Here is an 11,340-nt window from a genome sequence, read left to right as displayed (position 1 = left end):
CTATACTGTATCTATACTGTAAATATATTAAAAAAAATAATTCATTACTGGTTTTAAATTGATAAAAAGTTGTTGCTACAGAACTAAGATGAATGATAGTCCTTTTTTTAGGTAACACAGTGTATTACACTACTAGTAGTGCTTACAATCATGAGGCACAAGTTTCATACTATAGAGGTGTAGGTGTATTATGTCACAGAAGTGACACCTGGTGGCAGCTCTAAGAATTACTATACCGTTTTGGAAAGATAACTCTACAGATGAGGGAGGATCACTCTACAGATTAGATAAAAAAGGATACTCTCAATTCTGTAGAGGGATCGTCCAAAAGTCTCTAGCTATATTTGAGAATACCGGTAGAATATTATAGACAGATAAAATATATTCTATCAGTTTACATAAAACAATTCTATATATGTTATTATTATACATTTGAGACATTCACTTGAAATAGAATTTATTACACTTTTTACGTGTTTAGAGGACTTTGTGACAATGTGGTGTTACCTTATGTCGCTTTATACACTGATATACATTGTTATATACCTGTAATACGTTTTATATGTATCGTTAAGTTTTACACACGCATGTGATGCTAAATCAATTTAACCTTGTTTATTCATGACCAGTTATTTGCTTTTTGTACAATTATCGCATTTTGTTCCTTGTTATGTGTACCAAATTCATTACCCAGTATCACATAACAAGGTGTAGAGGATTATAAATTATCTCATTTATATCAAACTAGAATGCATTTATCATATAGCAGGCTAAACATGCACATGTCTTAAGATCCATATTTAATATTAAATGTATATTCTTGGGGAAAAAAAGCAAATTGACTTTTTTCTCACTTATCTTGAAAAAAAAAAATCATCAAATAATTTGTAAAATATTTGGCACTGGCTGTTTTTTTGAGAATTTCACAGCAGTGTTTCAAAATATCAGTTCAAATTTTTTAATCCAACTGGAGTTAACCAAATATTTTAAAACAACGAGAGTTCAAGGTAAAACTTCATAAGTATACATCCGATGTATGATAAACAAAACCATGGCTAGTGAAATGATATTATATCAATGTACTGTACACTGTTTTACACAGCAAGGTACCAGGGAGTGTTCTTCAGGCAATGGTGTACGTGTGCCTACTTATTTAACAATTTTAATTACGTTAATGTTGTTCTATATATTTAATTTTTAATAGATGTTCAATTCCAAATTTACAATAGTTTATACATTGCAACACATTAAAGTGATACATTTACCCTTTTATCGATGGTTGTGTGTTTTTTTTGTAACATTGTTAATTTTCAATTTGTTATTGGGAAAACATCTAAAGAATCATCAGCCCACATTACTCTGGTTTTCTGACATTACTGGATGTCATTGTGATGTACAGTTCATTGACATTGGGTGTCACTATCATTTGACATAACTGGGTGTAACTGTCCAATGACATAACTGGGTGTTATTTACCATTGACATTGTGTGAAATTGTCCATTGTGTGTAATTGTCCATTGTGTGTAATTGTCCGTCGACATTGTATGTAATTGTCCATTGTATGTAATTGTCCATTGACATAGTGTGTAATTGTATATTGACATTGTGTGTAATTGTCCATTGTTATTGTGTGTAATTGTCCGTCGACATTGTGTAATTGTCCATTGACATTGTGTGTAATTGTTCATTGACATTGTGTGTAATTGTCCATAGACATTGTGTGAAATTGTCCGTCGACATTGTGTGTAATTGTCCATTGACATTGTATGTAATTGTCCATTGACATCGTGTGTAATTGTCCGTCGACATTGTGTGTAATTGTCCATTGACATTGTATGTAATTGTCCATTGACATCGTGTGTAATTGTCCATCGACATTGTGTAATTGTCCATTGATATTGTGTGTAATTGTCTGTCGACATTGTGTGTAATTGTCCGTCGACATTGTGTGTAATTGTCCGTCCACATTGTGTGTGATTGTCCTTTGTGTGTAATTGTCCATTGACATTGTGTGTAATTGTCCGTCGACATTGTGTGTAGTTGTCCGTCGACATTGTGTGTAATTGTCCGTCGACATTGTGTGTAATTGTCCATTGACATTGTGTGTAATTGTCCGTCGACATTGTGTGTAGTTGTCCGTCGACATAGTGTGTAATTGTCCATTGACATTGTGTGTAATTGTAAATGACATCGTGTGTAATTGTCCGTCGACATTGTGTGTAATTGTAAATGACATCGTGTGTAATTGTCTGTCGACATTGTATGTAATTGTAAATGACATCGTGTGTAACTGTTCACTAACATTCATGGGTGTTGCCGACTATGGACATAACTTGATACTGGGTATCTGGTGACCTTGGGAAGTTGCTGATTAACGCAACGTGTTTCACTTGTTCCTGGGGATTCGTTGCCATGCCAATCACAAAAAGTAGTACATCGTTGGCTAATTACTATATACACGCAGGTTAACTGCAACTTGCTTTATCATGATGCTTTATCATACACTGTAACAGTTTCGCCTACACTTCTTACAGTTTAACCAGGACGACACATGCAAGTCATGTGAAAAACACTTTTAATTAATCTCCTAAAACCATATTTTTAAATATTAAAACTGACGATCCAAAAAGACAAAGAAATGCAACATCTCCACAATGAGTTCCAATCACAATAAACTCTCCGAATACAAAGTAAGTGGTAAGGGAAGAAACATCATGTATATCAGTTCGATACAAATTTACATGTCGGCCATAGAAGGCAGTTGGAGAGAATTGAGATTTACCAACGTCTGTCCGAGACACATTCCGATCATCCAAGGAAAAAGGAACGTATTGGTCTAAAATACAGAACACTCCCACAAACCTTGTTTCTCGTGAACCTTTTTGGAATAAGATTATATTGCAACACATTGTTAATATCTCTTACCGCTGAACTACTTAAGGACTCGATTCATACAGACCTACAGATAATGGCCCGCTCACGGAAGATCTACCAGCGTACCAGGTGTTGTTTATGATCGCAGGTGAAATAATATGGGATATATGCTCCGGACACATATTTTGCATTCTTAATTAAGGTCAAAGGTCTAGATGAATGTCACAATGACCTATTTTGAACTTGACACCCCCGCCTTCTAAGATGTACCAACTTTGATAATCGCAGATGGCATGATGTGGGAGATATTATCCAGACAAAATCAAGGTCCAAATAAGGCACACATTTAAGTCACCGTGACCATTTCTTTTCAATGTCAGCTCAATACATATGGGGAAGGGAACGCGCAACATTGAAATCTGGTGAATGAGCGACTTGATTCCCAGACCATAGACCTGATGGAGTACACTTACGCAGCTCTGCATCGTCATTTCCATATTTACTATCCTTTAATCGTTTGGCGTTCAGCAACGAAGTTTCTCCGCTCCTGTCGGCCAGTCTTTGTACTTTCCCCAATGTTTTCTGGGGATCTTTCATCATAGCTGCCTCTGTTGTGCGCCTCCGTGCAATCCTGGATCTCGTAGGCAAGCCATTTCCATTGTCCTGTCTTAATTATGGTGACCATGACTTCTTGATGTTCTGTTGAAGAGGTTCGGGGCCTGTGTTCAAGAAACCGTGTTCATGCTCAAGCATGGATTCAGGCTTAAACACCGTTTCTTGTTACTCACTTAAATCATGAGACATGGTTAAAAATTCAAGTGGTAATGATGAAATTGGTATTTGGCACGAAGTCTCTTCAAAATTCGTCAAAATTATGAACAAAATGTGATTATTTACTAATTTATTACTTGAACAAGAAACTGGTCTTGGGCATAGATCATGAGTTAACGTTTGAGCATGAGAACGGTTTCATGAATATGGGCCCTGATTTCATATTGTGTTGGACCAAAATATTCTTAATTTTTTTTTCTTCCTTCCCAGACTTTGTGAATGAAAATGTGGACATCTTGTGAAGATTACGCTCCGTCATTCTCTAGCATTAAGAGCCATATAAGAGCTGGGATACTATGTTGTAGGGTTTAAGTTTTGTTCTGGTGACGCTAAGAAAGATCTCTTAAAACAATTGGAACATTTCAGTAACAATATGTTTTGTTATAATGAATTGTTCTACTGTACTGGCAGGTATAGAGGTATAATAGTGTTTTTGAGTATTGTTTTATATGAAACACGTGTTGCTGCAAAATTGCATTGTATCTTTTCTTGTGAAGCTTGCTGCCAATAATTATTATTATTTTCTGTCGGCGCTACAACCGGCCGGTAATATCGATAGAAGAGCAGACGGCTTTCATGTAACACGTTAGTGCTCAATTTTATTGTGTCTGTCTATATAAATGTTACATGTTTTTGAAATAACGAGTCATTTAAATACTTCCTGTCTGTTAAAGCATCACTAACGAGAGTTTGATAAAGGACATATGCAATACAAATATTCATAAACTTTCGTACTTCTTTTTGTTTTTATTTCATATGGTAGAAGCGATACGTCAATATTTTGGTTCCTTTTCGGCGTACCATAACAACCATAGGAAGCCTAAAGTAGCATAACAAGTTGGCTACTATTGACAAAACTATGATCTGATTGACCAGTCACATCAAGTAAACCGTGGTCAGATTGTCAGGTCACATCATGTAAACCGTGGTCAGATAGCAAGGTCACATCAAGTAAACCGTGGTCAGATTGTCAGGTTTCATCAAGTAAATTGTGGTCAGATTGTCCTGTCACGTCAAGTAAACCGTGGTCAGATTGTCAGGTCACATCAAGTAAACCGTGGTCAGATTATCAGGTCACATCAAGTAAACCGTGGTCAGATTGTCAGGTCACATCAAGTAAACCATGGTCACATTGTCCAGTCACATCAAGTAAACCGTGGTCAGATTGTCAGGTCACATCACGTGGTCAGATTACCGAGCTAGTCACATCAAGTAAACTGGCATTATATTTTATAACTGTAGATGATAGCAAATTACATTTGAGATCAATTCGAGGCACCGTTAGACCCCCAAACACATCAATTTGTGTTAATGCATAACAATGTATAATGCCTGACTAGATCGATTTACCTGTTAAGCTGGTGAGATGGTCCTGTGCCCACTAGGGCAGTATATCGGCGGCGGCCCTTTCGCCGAAAGACATCTCAGAATAGGATGCATTACACGCTGGCATTTAACAATAGGGGGATCAATAAACGCCCCCATCGTCCCGATACTCACATAAAAGTAAACTTACCAGTGATTGTTATGTGATGTCTTTGCCTATTTGTTATGTCTCATATTTTCGTTGTGCATGCACGGTGTTATTTTTTTAGGGCGGCGTTTTTTAACTGTTCGGTCATGGAACTGTTGGCGCCCGCCCAGGTCTCTCGCTGACTCTAGATCTGTTACAACTCATCGAACGGTCAGTGCCAGTTATCAGTTGTTAAAGGGGGTTTCGTCCTTAGTTCAAACTCACTTAGAACGTCCACACATCTCTATAGCAATGACCGCAAGGTCAAAAACATAGTAAATGCATAAACATAGAAAGATACATACACATTCCGACTTGTAAATCTTCATTGTAAAGAGATGCTATTCTTGGTCTTTGCTATCATGCCTCGAAAGTGACTCACAACAGAGCTTTCGAGAAATAAAAAAAAATCGCTGAAATGAAAAGCACGCAAGAATGAAAACATGTTTCAAATACATGTACGTCTCGCTCGGTATGTGTTGAACTCGGGATTTATCTTACCAAGAAAACCGCGTTAATACATTAACTCATCTAAAATAACCCTGAATACTTTAAGTTATCTAAAATAACCCTGAATATATTAACTCATCTAAAATAACCCTGAATACATTAACTCATCTAAAATAACCCTGAAAACATTAACTCATCTAAAATAAACCTGAACATAGTAACTCATATAAAATAACCCTGAATACATTAACTCATCTAAAATAACCCTGAAAACATTAACTCATCTAAAATAAACCTGAACACAGTAACTCATATAAAATAATCCTGAATACATTAACTCGTCTAAAATAACCCTGAATACATTAACTCATCTAAAATAACCCTGAAAACATTAACTCATCTAAAATAAACCTGAACACAGTAACTCATCTAAAATAAACCTGAATATATTAACTCATCTAAAATAACCCTGAATATATTAACTCATCTAAAATAACCCTGAATATATTAACTCGTCTAAAATAATCCTGAATACATTAACTCATCTAAAATAACCCTGAATATATTAACTCGTCTAAAATAACCCTGAATATATTAACTCATCTAAAATAACCCTGAATACATTAACACATCTAAAATAACCCTGAATACATTAACTCATCTAAAATAACCCTGAATACAGTATAACATCTATAATAATCATGATGACATTTTAAAGGATCTGAAAATAACATTGAATGTATTAGTGTATCTAAACTAACACTGTATATTATTTCTAAAATAAAACGACACGCATAAATATAACATCTACATTGAATGCATTATGTTATCTAAAATTACTGTGTACACATTATTACATCTTAAAACTACTATATCTTAAATTACCCTGTATATCGCAATAAAATAACCTTGAATACAGTTCGACTTATAAAATCTTAAATACTTTTGTATCAGATTTACTTATATAAATCATCTTGCAACACAGGTAACATAATAGTAACTCTGTATGCAGTTTTTCCATAAATATAACCCTGTACATAGTTTTAACTTACAATAACCCTGTACATAGTTTTACCTTACAATAACCCTGCACATAGTTTTACTTTCACAATAACCATGTACATATTTTACAATAACCCTGTACATAGTTTTACTTTTACAATAACCCTGTACATAGTTTTACTTTTACAATAACCCTGTACATAGTTTTAACTTACAATAACCCTGTACATAGTTTTATTTTCACAATAACCCTGTACATATTTTACAATAACCCTGTACATAGTTTTACTTTTACAATAACCCTGTACATAGTTTTACTTTTACAATAACCATGTACATTTTTTACATTAACCCTGTACACAGTTTTGCTTTTACAATAACCCTGTACACAGTTTTACTTTTACAATAACCCTGTACACAGTTTTACTTTTACAATAACCCTGTACATAGTTTTAACTTACAATAACCCTGTACATAGTTTTATTTTCACAATAACCCTGTACATATTTCACAATAACCCTGTACATAGTTTTACTTTTACAATAACCCTGTACACAGTTTTGCTTTTACAATAACCCTGTACACAGTTTTACTTTTACAATAGCCCCGTGCATAGTTTTACTTTTACAATAGCCCTGTACACATGGTTACTTTTACAATAACCCTGTGCATAGTTTTACTTTTACAATAACCCTGTACATAGTTTTACTTTTACAATAACCCTGTACATAGTTTTACTTTAACCCTGTACACAGTTTTACTTTTACAATAACCCTGTACACAGATTTACTTTTACAATAACCCTGTAATAGTTTTACTTTAACAATAGCCCTGTACACAGGGTTACTTTTACAATAACCCTGAATATAGTTTTACTTTTACAATAAACCTGTACATATAGTTTTACTTTTTACAATAACCCTGTACATAGTTTTACTTTCACAATAACCCTGTACATATTTTACAATAACTCTGTACACAGTTTTACTTTTATAATAACCCTGCACATATAGTTTTACTTTTACAATAACCCTGTACACAGTGTTTTATTTGAAAATCTCTTATACCACCTGTTCATCTAAAATCACTTTGTTTACAGTAACACATTAGATTAACCCTTTATAAAGTAGTACATTTGAAATAATCGTATATACGAAAGTTATTCATAAATATGTGTAATTCCTATATGGATGTTTTAATGTTGCCGTACAGTGTGACATCAGCATATGATCACTCCGATTAATTAATCAGATCCGTTTCAATACTAAACTTCAAAAATGTACTGTACCGATTATGATACTACAGACTATGATTACACTGATTCATTCAAACATATTTTATTGAAAAATAGTCAAAGGGATTGGTTACAAGCTACTAGGCCCCTCTCCCGAAAATACAACACACAATAATCATAGACAGCGCGTGATGAACAAGTTAAACATATATTCATGCTATTGCAATTGTGGGATTGTCGCTTCTTTGTATTATTTCACATATTTCAAAATAGCGTGAATGATGTAGCAACCCATCCCCGAAAATCTAATTCTCTACAAAAACTGGGGCCGATACTCTATCAAGACCGTGGTCAGTGACCAGACCGGACCTATATACATGTAGGTCTATATCCTCATTGTACAAGCTCCCCACGTATGTTGATGTGTTCTACTGGGCGAACAGATAGCAGTACAAATCATCTCTTTATCTTGTATCGTGCGAATCACACACGCCATGTACGTGCATCTTTGACCGAATAAATTTGTGATTTGTTCCTGTATGAGTATATGGTAATGTATTCTAAACATACGTCACATGTACAATGTATATATACCGACCATACGTTACGTGTACAATTAATGTATAACCGACCATACGCTACCTGTACAATTGATGTATACCAACCATACGCTACCTGTACAATTGATATATACCGACCATACGTTACGTGTACAATTGATGTATACCAACCATACGCTACCTGTACAATTGGTGTATATCGACCATACGCTACCTGTACAATTGATGTATACCGACCATACGCTACCTGTACAATTGATATATACCGACCATACGTTACTTGTACAATTGATGTATACCGACCATACCCTACCTGTACAATTGATATATACCGACCATACGTTACTTGTACAATTGATGTATACCGACCATACCCTACCTGTACAATTGATATATACCGACCATACGTTACTTGTACAATTGATGTATACCGACCATACGCACAATTGATGTATAACAACCATACGCTACCTGCACAATTGATGTATAACAACATAACGTTACCAGTATAATTGATGTATACATGGCTAGATTGTCAGGTCATATCAGGTAAACCGTGGTCAGATTGCATTTATGGTATACCAACAATTCGTTACCTGTACAATTAATATATATAAATTGATGTATACCGACCATACCCTACCTGTACAATTGATGTATAACAACCATACGCTAGCTGCACAATTGATGTATACCGACCATACGCTACCTGCACAATTGATGTATAACAACATAACGTTACCAGTATAATTGATGTATACATGGCTAGATTGTCAGGTCATATCAGGTAAACCGTGGTCAGATTGCATTTATGGTATACCAACAATTCGTTACCTGTACAATTAATATATATAAATTGATGTATACCGACCATACCCTACCTGTACAATTGATATATACCGACCATACGTTACTTGTACAATTGATGTATACCGACCATACCCTACCTGTACAATTGATATATACCGACCATACGTTACTTGTACAATTGATGTATACCGACCATACCCTACCTGTACAATTGATATATACCGACCATACGTTACGTGTACAATTGATGTATACCAACCATACGCTCCCTGTACAATTGGTGTATATCGCCCATACGCTACCTGTACAATTGATGTATAACAACCATACGCTAGCTGCACAATTGATGTATACCGACCATACGCTACCTTTACAATTGATGTATAACAACCATACGCTACCTGTACAATTGATTATACCAACCATACGCTACCTGTACAATTGGTGTATATCGACCATCCGCTACCTGTACAATTGATGTATACCAACCATAGGCTACCTGTACAATTGATATATACCGACCATACGTTACTTGTACAATTGATGTATACCGACCATACGCACAATTGATGTATAACAACCATACGCTACCTGCACAATTGATGTATACCAACCGTACGCTATCTGTACAATTGATGAATACCAACCATACGCTATCTGCACAATTGATATATAACGACCATACGCTATCTGTACAATTGATGTATGACAACCATACGCTACCTGCACAATTGATGTATACCAACCGTACGCTATCTGTACAATTGATGTATACCAACCATACGCTATCTGCACAATTGATATATAACGACCATACGCTATCTGTACAATTTATGTATAACAATCATACGCTACCTGTACAATTGATGTATGCCGACCATACGCTACCTGTACAATTGATGTATACCGACCATACGCTATCTGTACAATTGATGTATACCGACCATACGCTACCTGTACAATTGATGTATAACAACCATACGCTACCTGCACAATTGATGTATACCGACCATACGCTACCTGCATAATTGATCTATAACGACCATACGCTACCTGTACAATTGATGTATAACAACCATACGCTACCTGCACAATTGATGTATGTCAACCATACGCTATCTGTACAATTGATGTATACCGACCATACGCTACCTGCACAATTGATGTATAACAACCATACGCTACCTGTACAATTGATGTATAACAACCATACGTTACTTGTACAATNACCATACGCTATCTGCACAATTGATGTATAACAACCATACGCTATCTGTACAATTGGTGTATAACAACCATACGCTATCTGTACAATTGATGTATAACAACCATACGCTAGCTGCACAATTGATGTATACCGACCATACGCTACCTGCACAAATGATGTATAACAACCATACGCTATCTGCACAATTGATATATAACGACCATACGCTATCTGTACAATTGATGTATAACAACCATACGCTACCTGCACAATTGATGTATACCAACCGTACGCTATCTGTACAATTGATGTATACCAACCATACGCTATCTGCACAATTGATATATAACGACCATACGCTATCTGTACAATTTATGTATAACAATCATACGCTACCTGTACAATTGATGTATGCCGACCATACGCTACCTGTACAATTGATGTATACCGACCATACGCTATCTGTACAATTGATGTATACCGACCATACGCTACCTGTACAATTGATGTATAACAACCATACGCTACCTGCACAATTGATATATACCGACCATACGCTACCTGCACAATTGATATATAACGACCATACGCTACCTGTACAATTGATGTATAACAACTATACGCTACCTGCACAATTGATGTATGCCAACCATACGCTATCTGTACAATTGATGTATATCGACCATACGCTACCTGCACAATTGATGTATAACAACCATACGCTACCTGTACAATTGATGTATAACAACCATACGTTACTTGTACAATTGATGTATACCGACCATACCCTACCTGTACAATTGATGTATAACAACCATACGCTACCTGTACAATTGATATATACCGACCATACGCTAC

Source organism: Mizuhopecten yessoensis, unplaced genomic scaffold, assembly GCF_002113885.1.
Source record: "Mizuhopecten yessoensis strain PY_sf001 unplaced genomic scaffold, ASM211388v2 scaffold10799, whole genome shotgun sequence".
Lineage (NCBI taxonomy): Eukaryota > Metazoa > Mollusca > Bivalvia > Pectinida > Pectinidae > Mizuhopecten > Mizuhopecten yessoensis.
This window is presented reverse-complemented; position numbering follows the sequence as displayed.